Raw genomic sequence first — 15,246 nt, forward strand, 5'->3', positions numbered from 1 at the left:
ATAAAACATTTAAATGTATTTGCTAATTTCAGAAAATCGTTCGAAAATAAATTAAATAAACTAATTTTAGTCAATAGTTTTTAATTAATTTCAATATTATTCTATGCTTAATTCGAGTATTTAATTACAAGTGCCAAAAACAAGTTTATTTAAAGGCTTTAAATCATATACATTTTAATTTAATTAATTACAATTGAAATCACTTCCATGCTAAACCAAACCAACACACAACACAAAAAACGGCAACAACAAACACAACAACAACAATAGCAGCAGCAATAGAAACAACATGTTGCACACAGTCTGTCGTGTTGCGGGTTTAGTAAAATGGGGTAATGTGAGGCAGGCAACACTTTGGCCGATGTTGCCACTTTCAGGCCTGCCACCCGCAAATAAAAGCATTAAATGCTTTGTTAGTGGCTTCATGCCACACCTCGAAATGAACGTGCAACATGCTGGCTATTCATTCACTCATTAAGTGGCAGGCAGTCGCAACTGACGCCGCGTGCGGTCCATGAAGGATGCCGCTTAGGTAGCATGAGATGGCAGCTGTCTGGACATTTTGTGGCAGGCAACATCATTTTTATTACATTGGTTTTCCGTAGTCCACTTTTCCAACATTTATTATTTTTGGCCAAAAAAATAATTTCAGACTTATGATAGAGAACATGTTGAGTTAACTGAGAATTTATTTAGACGAAATTCTAGTTGCCGCAGTATGTGGCATTAGCATTCAGTGTGGCGCGTACATAAAAAGGTCTCACTGTTTTTAGCTTGTACTTCACCTTGTGACTTAAAGACGAGCATATCGCATAGATAAATCATCAATGTTGCGGAACAAATGAACTTTACTCAATACTCACCCCTCAACTGCCCTCTCGCTCTCTCTCACTAGCCGCTTTTCGGAAATTTGGAGCCAGTTGTCACTTCTTCAAAGCGTCAAAGCGTCTGTCAAATTAACCTTGAAATGCGAATAACATTTTGTCGAAGACCCGCAACGCATTTTAATTGAATTTAATTAACTTTTTACTACGCCCGATACTTTGAATATGGGAAAGCAACCACGACGACGACGACGTTGACAATGAAGCCAACGACGCATGCGCGCAGACTAATTGCCGAGCGACGCTCACGTCGACGTCAACGTCGCTGTTGACGTGCATGCTGACGGTTTTGCCTTCAACAAGCCAACAAATAACAATACTATGGGAAAATTAATCAGACATTTTAGGGGGTTCCACTCTACAACGGGGGTTGAAGCAAGGAAATGGGACTGAGGTAGGCGGTGTTGGGGCAGGTATTTTGTTACGTTTAATTGCTGCACTTAAAATCACCGACACAATTTCTTAGTCGTAGCATTAAAGCTCCAAACTTGTGGCTAATTTAATAAATATATAACTCACTCGAATGGCGTAATCGGAGAGATAGAACTAGAGGAAAATTTCAACGGCCATTAGATTAAAACAACAGCTAATTACTCGACTTCAATCTTTCGAAAATATCATTAATTTAGCATTACATTCTAATTCTTATTTATTTTTACGTGAACAAAATTTTAAATGGATCTCGAAGATTTTCATACTAAAAACAAACCTTTCGATGTATTGTTTCTACGACATCGATTTTTTATAGTGATCAGATAAATCAGATTGACATATTGCCGAAAGAAACTCTTTCTTAAGTTGTTAAATCTTCAGAAGAAGTTTTCTGAATATGCCTAATAATAACAAATTATTTTGGATATGGGGATCTTATAGAACTTCAACTCCAATATGGCAGGGTTCGAGCCCAGTTATTTTTTTAAACGCCTTTCTTTTAAAAAATCACAAAAATTTTCTATTGTAAAAAATTATACAAAAATGAATTCATATAGGAATTCATATTTAATTGATAGATAATACGATTTCTGCACCATAAAATTATTCGATTTTTACAGATATTTTATTTCTATGTTGCTGTTTTGTGTGTTTTTTTTTTGTCATTTAACTATGCACATATGAATATTTGGCTGATGTGCGAATGATATGAATTTCTTTATGAATTTAATATGCCATAAGTACCAAAAGCATAATCTCTATTCAAATGCATCTCAGCCCATGATGCAACATGGCTGTTTGTGCGTGGCACGATGATCGCAGGTCGCATTTAGGTTGCAATAACCATATTCAATTGTGTATTCATTATGAGAGTGCATCAAGTTTATTATTTGGCCTGCTTTTTTCGAATTTTACTTATTTTTGCGCTTTTAGTTAGTTTTTTTTTTTTTGCCATCAAAGCGTCTGGTGGCGCGTCGAGAATTGTGCGGCACAAACAACAGATTGCATGCATTGAGGCAACAGGCAGCCCAATGAGCAATCAGACGCAACTTGCCAACTGGCTGCCATTTGCTGCTCAAGATTTTACAGAAATTTATGCAGAAAACGACGATGGCGACGTTGATGATGATGATGATGATGATGACGACAGTGGCTGGCCACAGAAATAGAAGTTGACTATAGGGACGGCGATAAGGAGCGGCTAGTTGAGGGTGCAAGGGATTGGAGCACTTCAAGGCGCTGGCTGACTCGCTGACTCGCTGACTCGTTTAATGTCCGTCCACCGTTTGTTTAATTTGTCTGCTTTGGCTTTTTGGGTCAGCAGATGAGCAACGGCCACAAAGGCAAACTGAGCATGAGGGAGGCATGCAAAAAAAATAAAACTAGTAAAATAGGCTAGTTGAGAGAGCCTGACTGTAACAGACCCTGTATTTCAACTTTAACAAGCATTAAAGATAGATAATATAATCTAAAAATTGTAATAAATGTAAAGTTGTATACATCCATTTGAAAGACAATTCAACAAGACTTAGAAAATTAAGGCTATATTTTACAATACTATTAAAAAATATTTTCACAATTTTCAATTTCCATCAATTTCCAAATATTTGTACTCTGAGTTTTTCTTAGTTGATTTTCATAATTTATCCATCCATTTATTTCCATACCTATTTTAGTATCTTTCAGTATGTATGAAAATTTAGTGTTAAGCACCAGTTATTTTGGTGTCTCTGGCTTTTAGACTCTGAGTTCTACAGTCATAAAGACGAATATGGCTATATTGACTCATTTGTCAATGATGGCTCACCTTTTACTGCCTGTTTCTGATTTAACATATTTAACAGACCCCTTTAATATTTTTTTTGGCACAGGGTCTAAAAATACACACACATTTTTAGACGCTCTGCGGCTGTCCATTAGCTCTGCATTCTCCGCCTACTCTTCTTGGTTTTCAGTCTTGTTCGAGGCGCTAGAATTTTGATACAATATTTGCATTGTGTATCTGTTGAGGTTGGCTGCTGTTCTTGCTTGACTTGCGATAAGACCATCTTCCAGATTAAACTAAACCAACTAAACTAACTAAACTTATCAAAAACTATCCGTGTCGACTGCAAATCTTAAGTACAAATCCCAAAAAATGTAGATAGCAGTCATTTGGTATTATTCCCACTACGACTCCACCAGAATAATAAAAAAGGGCAGCTTTTAGCCATTTATTTGTTTGTACACGTTGTCTTTTCTGTTGCTCTAACATTTAACACAACTGGCACGCGTGTAGCTGAAATAATGATAACAGATTCACAGAACTGATTACAGGGAAGATGCGGGGGAAAGTTTTATGGAAAATTTCCTCTTCTCTATTAAATGTTATGATTAGCAAATGTGCATATATAGCTGGTCTGAATTATTTGTATTTTCCTACGTTTATAATATCGAACTCGTTAAAATTTGCTACGGAGCTGAGGCAAAAAGTCTATCGTCAGTAGCCGATATTGTTGATATATAAAATTTTATTTCTTTTAAATAGAAATGCAGAATTAAAACTTAAAAGTAAAGTTTAAGTTAAATATAACATTATATATTGAAAACTAGAAAGTAAAATCGAGAAACGCTTATATTTATTGAATTGATTATGTGACAGCTAAAAAGTTTTTAATACTTTATGAATATTAATCAGGTTACCATATTATTCTTTAAAGTTGCTTAAATACGTGTTTGAAAAAGAGAGAAAGACAAGTGAAGAAAGGCAATGAAGTGACTGTCTAATGTCGCTCAACTATACTTATGCGATAGCTAAGCACAAATGTCACCTCTCAGTGCTGCAAAGTTCCTTTTGGCCACACTCACAAATCGTTGGCCATTTGCAATGCCGTTCCTTGGCCACTTGGCGCTACAGTTACACAATTTCAGCCAACTTACTATACTATACGTTGACGTCGCATTGGGGGCTACTTTGCCACACTTACAGCTGCAGCTACACATGTACACCAACTAAATAAATAGTTACAAGTACATATACACATATAAATATATGTGTGTGTGTGTGTGTGTGTGCCGTGGAAGCACTCTCCACAGTGGTTGCTGGCGGCTACTTCATGTCGCGCACAATTGCCACTAATTTAACGCTGGCTTTTTTTTTTCATTTTCTTTTTTTTTGTGCTTCTTGCTCTTCTTCTCAGCTCTCAGCTGCTTTCTAAAATCTGCCTCAAAGCTGACACTTTGTGATGCTACTTACACACACATTACACTCACACAAGCACATAAGCACACACGAACACACACATACACTTTTACTCAAGAGAGATATCAGTTTTGTGGACTCTTGAAGGCATTACTAATCTGTGTCTTTTATAAAGCCAAGTCAAAGCGAGGTCAGGCCACAAGTCGGACTCGGACTCAAACTCAAACACAGACCCAGAATTCGACTTCGACTACGACTACGACTTCGACCCGGCTACTAAAGTATCTCTAATGAGACATAAGCACTATGCACTTCAGACTCCGCCGGATTGTGTGTAGATGTGATTGTGAATGTAGACGTAGAAGACTGTTCTATCGTCGCTTCATTTGCGATTTATATAGTAAGACCAAATCTCAACGCATTTGTGGGCGTTTTCCCTCATCCTTAAACTGAGATAAAATAAACACTATCATAAGACTCAAATATAATTTAAATATACTTTATTTTAGAAGCCATTAGTTTATTTTAATAAATAATAATATACAATGAAAACAAATTAAATATATAATATTTTTATTACATATAAACGTTTCATTTGATTTAGAGAATAAAGAAAAAAATATATTAATCTTATTTTTATTTATATTAATTCATAAATTAAAAATGTTTACAAAAATGATTTCAAAATGGTAAGTGAAAATTAATTTAGTTTTTTTTTTGTACGAAAATAGATTTTTTTGAATATATACATATTTTATTTAAAAATACAAGTCTTTAAGAAATAAAAATTTAAAAATGCTGAAGCATTTAATATATTTGTATTCAATTTTATTTATTTGCATATCAAAAAATTGAACTTAAATATTTATTTTCAGTTGAAAAATTTCCAAATTTATGAAATACAAAATGCATATTTGTACATATCAATATTTACAGCATTTTTTTTGTGCAGTGTAGCAAAAGCCAGAGGAAATTAAACAAGACCACAACAAATTGCCACACTATGGAATCGAAACTATATTCTCAAAGCGAGAGAAGTTATTTTCCCTGCCTCTCTCTCTCTCTTTGTTACTTCTATCAGACTCTCACTGTTTGCATAATGCATTGTAAAGATCAAAATCAACTTGGGCCAGCAGCAGCAACGGTGGCAGCGATAAGAATCTCAAGTGCAAAGCAGCGAAGCGTTCGACAAAATACAAAAAAAAAATAATAAAAAAAAAACCCAAACACAAATGTATCTGTAAGATTGTCGTTGCTGTTATTGTTGTAGCTCGTGTTGTGTTAGCTCGTTTACAGCCTTCTTTGCTGCCTCAGTAGTTGCTGCGTCTGCTGCTGCTATTTGAATAAATATTTTTCATTGAATTTCGTTGCGCTGTGGAAATTTTCAGCGTTGGGGGGTTTTGAGGGGGAATAAACAAAAGTAATTAAGATGCACGAGGCAAACGGCGGAAGCAAAAAGATGGCGTACTCAAATGTGGGCGGCTTGGTGCTTGGACTTAGACTTGAACAAGGGCTAGAGGTGTGTCTCGTTGGGGGGAGAGGAAATTCTCTGTGAGATTGTCTCTCATAGAGGCATGGACGTCTCACAGTTGCTGCTGTCGTTACACATGAACAATTCGTGGCGATAATTTATAAAATAAATGAAATGCACTTCATGGCGACTTAGAAGGCGACCTCCCTCCAAGTTCGACCCAAAGTTGCTGTTGCCGTAATTAATCTGTGTGCGATGCGGTTTTGACGTGCTTTGAATAGACGGAGAACCCACAATGAGAAAGAGAGGTGTAGAAAGAGGGAGAGACAGAGAGATCATCATCATCATCAGCAGCAGCATTGAACAGCATCTTCTTTGTGTGGACTGAGAATTGTATTCCACACAAAAGGCAATGATGATTAGCAAAATAACTGATGTTACCTTCTCTTCATCTTCATCTTTATCTTCATCACCTCCTCTTTTTTGTGGACAGAACAAAACGAGCTGCGCAAAGAATGCAACTTAATTTATATGCCAATACATAAAAAAGGAGCTACAAAAATATCTATCTTATTTATATTTAGCAACAAGTCAAACAAAAGTGAAGACAGCAACAACTTCAAATGAAATCAAAAGTGCAAATGACAACAAAAGACAAGTTTCGCGCACCAAAGCAAAACGAACGAGCCAGGGCAAGAAGTACAACAAGAAGCAGTAGAAGAAGAAGCAGAAATAGAAACAGAGAAATAACATATCCAACAAAATGTAAATCATTTGTGCAAAAGCAGCAGAACCAGCAGAAGCAGCAACAACAATCACAACAGCGAACAATAATCAATTGAAGTGTCTGTCTCTCGGTTTATTGCATACACTAACTTGTCCACAGATATACCCTACAAAGTCATGCCGTTTGGTATCTTTGATCTGATCTGAAGTATCATAAACATAAGGTTACGTACTCCATTTAAGATACTTTTTGTAAGCTTCAACGTTTCCACTAATCACTAACAACTTTGTAAAAGAATTTTCAGAACTAGCCAGTAAAAAAAGTGTTATTTTAAGTAGTTACAGCTCAGACACTTTTGTGTTAAATAAGTGGTTCACATTCAAAATTCTACACTTTTGATTTAGAGTTGGAAAAAAAAAATTCAACTAATTTACAAAAAAAAAAAAAAGATCTTAACTGGTCCTAAAATCAATAAAAACAAGTGGTCAGCTACAGTTGGGCACGCTCGACAGTAGGATACCCTGCGCCCAGGTACTCTGTATTAAAAGTTGATAAAGACGGACGGACAGACAGACGGACATGTCTCAATCGACTCGGCTGTTGCTCCTGATCAAGAATATATATACTTTGGGAGGTCTGCCACGCCCCCTTCTGTCTGTTACATACATTCTGCCAATCACATTATACCCATTTTTGCCCATTTTCAATGTGCCCAGGGTATAAAAATCATGTTTATGAATACAACACCACATTTCTTCTGATTGAGCGTCTCTAAATATTTTCTATATTTGTCAATCGGATATTATAATATGAGAAGTGTGTAGAGGCTTCGTACAAGCAATGGTAAAGAGGTTCACAGGCGGTTAGTCTTTTTATATTTTGCGTTTTGGGTGTTACTGGGTGTTACCGCGATAGGGGGCGTGACACAAGAGAGAGTCGCTGGTTGAGGTGTTTGGTTAGTTACCAGACAATGAAGGCAGCAACAACAACAACAACGACGACGACGACAATGACGATGACAACCACATAAAGTGGAAGACAAGTGGCGGCATGGACAAGTGTCATAGAAAATTACGATTGTATGTGGTCATGTATATATTTGTGTGTAAGTGTGTGTGTGTATTGCAATACAAGCAGAAAATGAAAGAACGCAAGACAAATGCAAGAAACCAAATCAAATCGGCTGCAAAAGAAGCCAAAGACAAGAAGAGGCCGAAGAATGAGAAGGCAAAGGCAAAAGCAAACTCAAGCACGCACTTCAGACGAAGAAGAGTCGAACAGACTGTTAGACAGATGGACAGGCCATTTTGTTGCTGTTCTTATTCCAGTTGCTGTTGTTGTTGTTGCTTCTGCTAACGGCCACTTGGTGGGGTGAAGGCGTCAGGTGCGGAAATGCCATAACCATTGAGCTGATGACGCGCATCGTCCATCTTTTTTTTCCTCTTCTCTTCACGACTCTTCTTTTTTTATGGCTGTTGTGCACGTTCCGGCAACGAAGTCACAGCTCTCATGGGCCAACAACAACAGCAACAACAACAATGACGATAGGGGCGCTGGAGGCCCACAAGACAGAGTTTCAACTGACGTCTGTCCGTCAGTCGCTTAAGTGCTTACCAGTCAATTTTAATTCAATGAAAACTACGTAATTGAGAATATATGCAGTTTGAAATTGTTAACTAGCTCATTAATGAACAGTAGAAAAGTGGAAAACCTAGAAATTATTGATACCTTTAAAAGAACTCACTTCTATTTTCATTACAGATCTCATTAGTGACATGCTTATGTTATGTCATTTGTTTCTAGATTATAATATTTTAACATTTTTATTACATTTTTCGGCTCATCTAACAAAGCCCTCATTAGAATTTTCATAATATTTCTCATTACTTTCTCATTATCTTATAGTTATCATTCATATGTCTGCGTATGCGAACTTTCAGTAGAAAATATTAGGAAAAAATTCGTATTCTTAGTATAGTTTTTATTAAGAATTTCATTACAATTTTCATTATGTTATTTTTGATGCCTTTAAATATTAATGAGTAATATTTCCATTAAATTATAATTTACAAATTACTTATTCACAGGTGCATTGACCTACAGCAAGTCTTTAGTAAAAAGAAAACATTAGATTCAAAAGTTTGTCCACTTTTTTTCTCATTAAGGATCTCATTATGGTCTGTAATATATTTATTGTAGTATTTTCTTTCTTCTTGGGTAAAGGATATCTGTCATTCGATCACTACAATCTTTAGACAAGATAACTTGATCTACTCTACTGATAAATTCTGTATCTTATTGTGTGTGGCATTACATTGCGATGGATTGGCAACTAATAAACCGGCCATAATCGCGCTAAATGTGTGATGGTAGTATTTAAAATTGGTTATTAAGCTGCCACTCAGAAGGCAAATAAATGGCATTTTAAAATGAACAATAAAACAATTAGCAATTGTAGTTTTTGAATATCAATAAAACATAACAGCAATTAAAATGTCACTGGCGAAAAATCACTCGACAACTGACACACACACACACTCATAGATACACGAACACGAATACAGTTGCAGATACAGATACATATGCTGTAGTTGTAGATACTCGTATGTGGTGCTCAGTGTTTGACATTGTAAAATGTATCTCAGTGTTTGAGAGTGTGCTTCTGTATGTTATTTGTTTGCGTTTATGACTGTGTATATGTTTAATTTAATTGCCAATGATACGCGTCATTCAAAGCGCAAAGCGATACATTACGATGCTATCTATGACGGAGTCAGCCCCAGCGATTTTATATATGTTTGCTACATATATATTTATGACATACGTGTAGCCAAACACTGGAGTACCCTAACTCTAACTCTGCCAAATGGAGAGGAAAAGACATCGCATTTATATAGTTTTTATTTTTTATTTAATATTATACTTCTAATATTTTTGCTCTCTTTCTTATCTTTAAAATCATTTTTGAGTTTATTTTGGTTGTGGTTTTATTTAGCAAATTGATAGTGCATTTAAATATCGTTGTGCTTTTATGTTACTTTATTCTTTTTTTTGTTTTGTTATTTTTAACGCGTTTCAAGCAAAACGATACGGTACTTTGTGGGGGGGAAGGGGGGGCACTTTTAATGGACTTTCCTTGGACAGACGGCGCCACTCGTTGGATGACTGACTGACTGACTAACTGACTGAATAATTGTCAGTCTGAGTGACGGATAGACTAACAGTTTACCCGACTACTGTTATTTGTATATTTATATTTAATAATAGTGTTTGTTGATTTCCTGCTTGTATTTCAAAATAAAAATTTTTAAGTCGAATATTCTTGATTTTAGAATTAATTTATTTTATTTTATTAATTTATTTTCCGTTTGTTTCAGCTGTTATCGGTTATGGAGAAAGCACGTAATAAAACCATAAATGATCTCTCGTTGATAATAAATATAAGGCGAACTTTAAGGCGAAAATACATTTATATCTATAGATACATGATAGAAAGGTGAATTTATCTGTTCTTTAACTTTATTGCTTCACACACTGTCTTGTAAATTTGTCCATTGTACAGTTATTAGGAAACGCTTTTAATGTGCTCTTGTTTGATGTACAGACCAACATTTAATTTAAACTGTCAGCTTTCGATGGGTTTTTATGTTTGGTATGGGTATTGAGTATTGAGTATTGAACTAGGTAAGTAGATAGACATCGATTGAGATAGAGGTAGAAAGGGGTTTGAGATGCAGTGAAGCGTTTAGTTTCGCATTGTTGATTGTTGTTTTTTAATTTTTTTCCCTGTTGTTGTGTGAGCTTCACTTGCCATTAGAAATGCGTTTCAATAGCGATGAAAGAGCAGAAGTCAGAGGATGAGGATGAGGAGGAGAAGGAGGAGCACAAAATGCTATCGATGTCAGCCGATCTGGTGTTAAATTTAATTTATGGCAACGCTGCATGCTCTACATATTTTCGCCTACTGAATGCCACACCACGCCATTTGCTGTTCGATAGTCGAAAGGTGTGCCAAGTTGGGTCAACTTGCGGACCCAATCGCCCCAATCGCTAATTGTCATCGACACGGGTCTTTGTTGCTATTGTTCGCAATGACTCGAAAATCTGGGCATGGCATTGCGTATACGACATGTCTGCTGCATACTTCTGCTATTTGACAGGCAGATGATCTCCAGTTGATGTGTTTGTTCTCTGCTCGTATCTCAATGTTTCATGTTCCATGTTCCATGTGCCATGTGCCTTGTTCCATGCTATCTGCCCAAAATTATCAGCTCTGGCGATGACCTCGTTTCTTCAACCTCTACATCTTCATATTCTTCAGCTTCTGCTGCTGCTGTTGCTGTATGCTTTATTCATTTCTTTTCATGTTTTGCTGTTGTGCAGCGCATTTATTCAATTTATTTCTATTGCTTGGACGCTGTCTTTGAGGCTTTGGCCAATTGTCATTGTACTAATTCCATTAAACGACAACGCTGCTTGCGTGCTTGTGTAATTGAAGTGCTCATCATAGAACAGTAGCACCAGCAACAACAACAACAACAACAGCAACAGAAGCGACAAAAACTCGATGGTTTGCTCGCTCTTTGGCATGCTTCATTGAATGTACTACATAAGTAGTCGTACATGCTACGCACAAACATACATACATACATATATGTATGCATCACATCACACATGCATACATACATGCATTCATCACATACATAAGTACATATGTTAGATCGCTTGCGTGCTCGAGTGTCAGCGTTGTCTATTGAGACATTTGACGCCTTCGCTTTGCGCTCTGCTATCAGTATTTTTGAAATTCTTTCAAATTGTTACGCCTGCTGTGCTTTTCTGCCTGCCCAGCGATTGCCATTACCCTGGCACCACTTTGTACTCATAACCGAGCCCCACCACCGCACAGTGGTGCTATCGAAGTTCCCAGTGTGGACTCAAATTTAAATGCAGCCCATATATTTTTTTTAAACTTCAATAACACATTAAAAGATTTTGTTTAGTGTTTATGGTTTTCTTTTGATTTTTAATTTCACACAGCTGTGCACTACCGAACTACAGTAAGTTAACGATTTGTTTTTGACAAAATAAGATATTCACATACTATATATATGTTTTTTTTTTTTTAATTTTAAAAATATAGTTCAAAATAGTTTATAAATCATTTTATTATGTTTTCAAAACAATTACTGAAATAAGTGTATTGTATTTACTAGCGCGTCAATTCAGTTTTTTGCCGAAGCGTTTACTTAATATTCCTCAGATATTTTGCTTATAACATAAAATTATTATTGGTTTTTTAATTATTGAATTGGATTATTATATAAAACGATGTGATTTTCCCATAAATCCTTAAATTAGAAATGTTCTCTATTTGTAAAAAAAGACAAATAAAAGAGAAAAATACAAATATCTGTGGCCTTACAAACATAATGTACGCATTTCTTAGTTTTGAGAATAATATTGTAATTTTCGATATTTTTCATCAGTGCTCTAGTAACTTCATTAGCCCACTGTTCAGCTTTCAAACTTTGCTTTTGCTTTGGTGGTGCCATCATCCCATTTGCCTTGCCTCCATTTGCAGTGCTTATCGTGGCGAGGGCAACTGCGAAGCAACTAAAACGAGGCCGTCTCCGTCGTTGACGTCGTCGACGTCGTCGACGTCGTCTTCGTCGTCGAATGCAATTTTCTAATAAATTTCTGCCATTGTGTGTGTGTGTGTGTGAGCATGTGTGTGCGTGTGTATATGCGGCACTTGTAATCACCATTAAAAGCGCTTCACAAGTTGCGGCGTGAGTTCAGTTGCTGTTGTGCTCGCACTGCCAGCTTCCTTTGAGTTTTGTGCTGCCCCTTGGCCCCATATTTGCAGCAGACTCCACACCACTCCACCCCCCAGACACACCACCAAATTCTAATGAATATGTTAAATCTGACCTAATTTCTGTGCAAAAAAAAAAGCTATGCGCTTAAATGCATTCGCATAATTAGATGCAGCAGCAGCAGAAGCAGCCAAAGCAAAAGCAGAAGATGCAACAGCAGCTGCGTCTGTTATATAATTCTGTGTGTTCCACTAAGGGATCGTATGTGGAGGAGGAAAGGGTGATATAGGGAGGGTTCGCTTATGAAGCATTTTCAACTTAAATGCGTTAATTACAAGCCGGTTGCAATTGGGAAATTAGATGGGAGCAGATTTTTTGTTCGTGACTGTACAAGAAAGGAACCCAGTTATTGGCGAGAAGAAGTAAAAATTGATTGGCATTTCTAATTATAGGAACTTCATTTTAATAATACATAAATATCAGATGATGATTATGAAATATCTTAGCATTAGCATTAGCATTAGCATTAGCATTAGCATTAGCATTAGCATTAGCATTAGCATTAGCATTAGCATTAGCATTAGCATAGCATCAGCACTGCATCAGCATTCAGCATTAGCATCAGCATCAGCATCAGCATCAGCATCAGCATCAGCATTCAGCACAGCATCAGCCAGCATCAGCATCAGCACATCAGCACTGTGCCACTCAGCACCAGCATAGCATCAGTTAGCACAGCATCAGCACTCAGCATAGCATCAGCACTGCCATCAGCACCATCAGCATCAGCATTCAGCACAGCTACTCAGCATCAGCATCAGCCATCAGCACAGCATCAGCATCAGCATCAGCATCAGCACTACTCAGCAGCATCAGCACTTAAAGCATCAGCAATCGTTCAGCATCAGCATCAGCATCAGCACTGAAGCATCAGCATCAGCATCACTGTGCAGCATTCAGTTGCATCAGTAGCACAGCATCAGCTATCAGCATCAGTTAGCATATCAGCAGCAAGCATCAGCATCAGTTAGCAGTTATCAGCATTAGCATTAGCATTAGCATTAGCATTAGCATTAGCATTAGCATTAGCATTAGCATTAGCATTAGCATTAGCATTAGCATTAGCATTAGCATTAGCATTAGCATTAGCATTAGCATTAGCATTAGCATTAGCATTAGCATTGCAGTCACTATTACAAATGTCACAAGCATATTAATATTACTGTTTAAATTTAATTTAAAGATAATATTCCTTTCGAAAGTTGAACTAAGATCTTATCCTACAATTTGACCGAAGAATGAAATAGGTTACCCTAAGCTTAGCCCAGCTTAACCTAGGAGAGTTCCTGTCGCTCAGAAATAACCAACCAATAACCAACTGACAGAATTGTATTTGCATTTTTGTTTGGAGCTGTCTCGTTTGTTGCACCTCGAATTACATAAATTCCACATACTCGAACTTGTATTTGCACGTGAAATGTACGAGAACAACTCGCATGTGGCATTTTCTGGTAGCCACCACAAAAAATGAGAGCCGCCGCCACAGAAATTCGAGTGCCAAATACTTTTGGCTGACACAAATGTCAACATCATTGGACCGTAGCGGATTGGTCAGCATTCAACAGACCACAAAGCGTTGTTGCCTCGGTTTTTGACCACTTTGTTCATTTGTGCGCCTCATTGGACTTGGCTTTATTGGCCTGACTGCTCTGGGTGCTGCCCGGTCTGCCCCTGGGCGGACATCGTCTGTCCACAAAAACATGAGCACTCTGCACTCCACTCCACTTCAGTCCTCTCCGTACAACCTCTCCCCTTATATACGCCCTTACCGTCACCCTCGCCACCTCGTTAACAGTTCTTAAAAAAAACTTTGTGAAAATTGCCTGTCATGCGTTTTATTTTCACTAAGCACAAAAAGACAACCAAAGACCCCCAAGGCAAAAGAAAAATTAAGACATTTAACGCTTTTTTCATTACGCTTTTGTCATTGCTCCCCCCTAGCCACTCCCTCACCCTCTTCAAAATGAGGCAGTGCCACCGATTGAGGCAGTGGCCTGTTGTCCTCTCTATAGACCCGAGTCCAACATTGTTTGTCCAGGCGTTGGCGACACACGTCCCAACAAATCTTCCGCATATTCATGTTGTTGTTGTTTCATTTGGGGTTTTAGGGAATTCCCCCTTGTTGGCCTAGAGAGAGTTTTGTGTGCGTGGAAATTTGATAAACTGCTTTTCGACTTTATTGCTGTTTTCGCACAAAATTCTTTTTTATTTGCTATGGCCAATTTTTTGGGGGTATTTCATGTTCTTTTTTATTTCCTATTTTTTCATTTTATTAGTATTTTTATTTACTTTTATGTGTTTATTATTTGACGCTGGCTTTGGTGCTTCGCCGAGCGCAAAATTGCGACATTTTCCCTTGTCCATCGAATGACAAACAAAAAATAGGGAAGGGAATTGGGCTTACGTTTTTAATTTCTTTATATGAGTTCTATCTTTGGTGCTATTTCTATTTAGTTGGGCTTCCTGTCAAGTAAATTGTTTCATATCGTTTGTTAAAAATGACTTTTCCCTCGCCTGATAAAAATATATTTTATTTCACAAAAAACGGTATTAAATTATGGGAATTATGTGAATTGATTCTTAAAGAATTAATTATAGATTTCAAAACTTAAAATTGTATATATTACTTTTGTAAGCATTTAAAGTCTCCTTATTTGATAAGAAGAGAAACAGCA

Source organism: Drosophila innubila (assembly GCF_004354385.1).
Source record: "Drosophila innubila isolate TH190305 chromosome 2L unlocalized genomic scaffold, UK_Dinn_1.0 4_B_2L, whole genome shotgun sequence".
Classification (NCBI taxonomy): Eukaryota; Metazoa; Arthropoda; class Insecta; order Diptera; family Drosophilidae; genus Drosophila; species Drosophila innubila.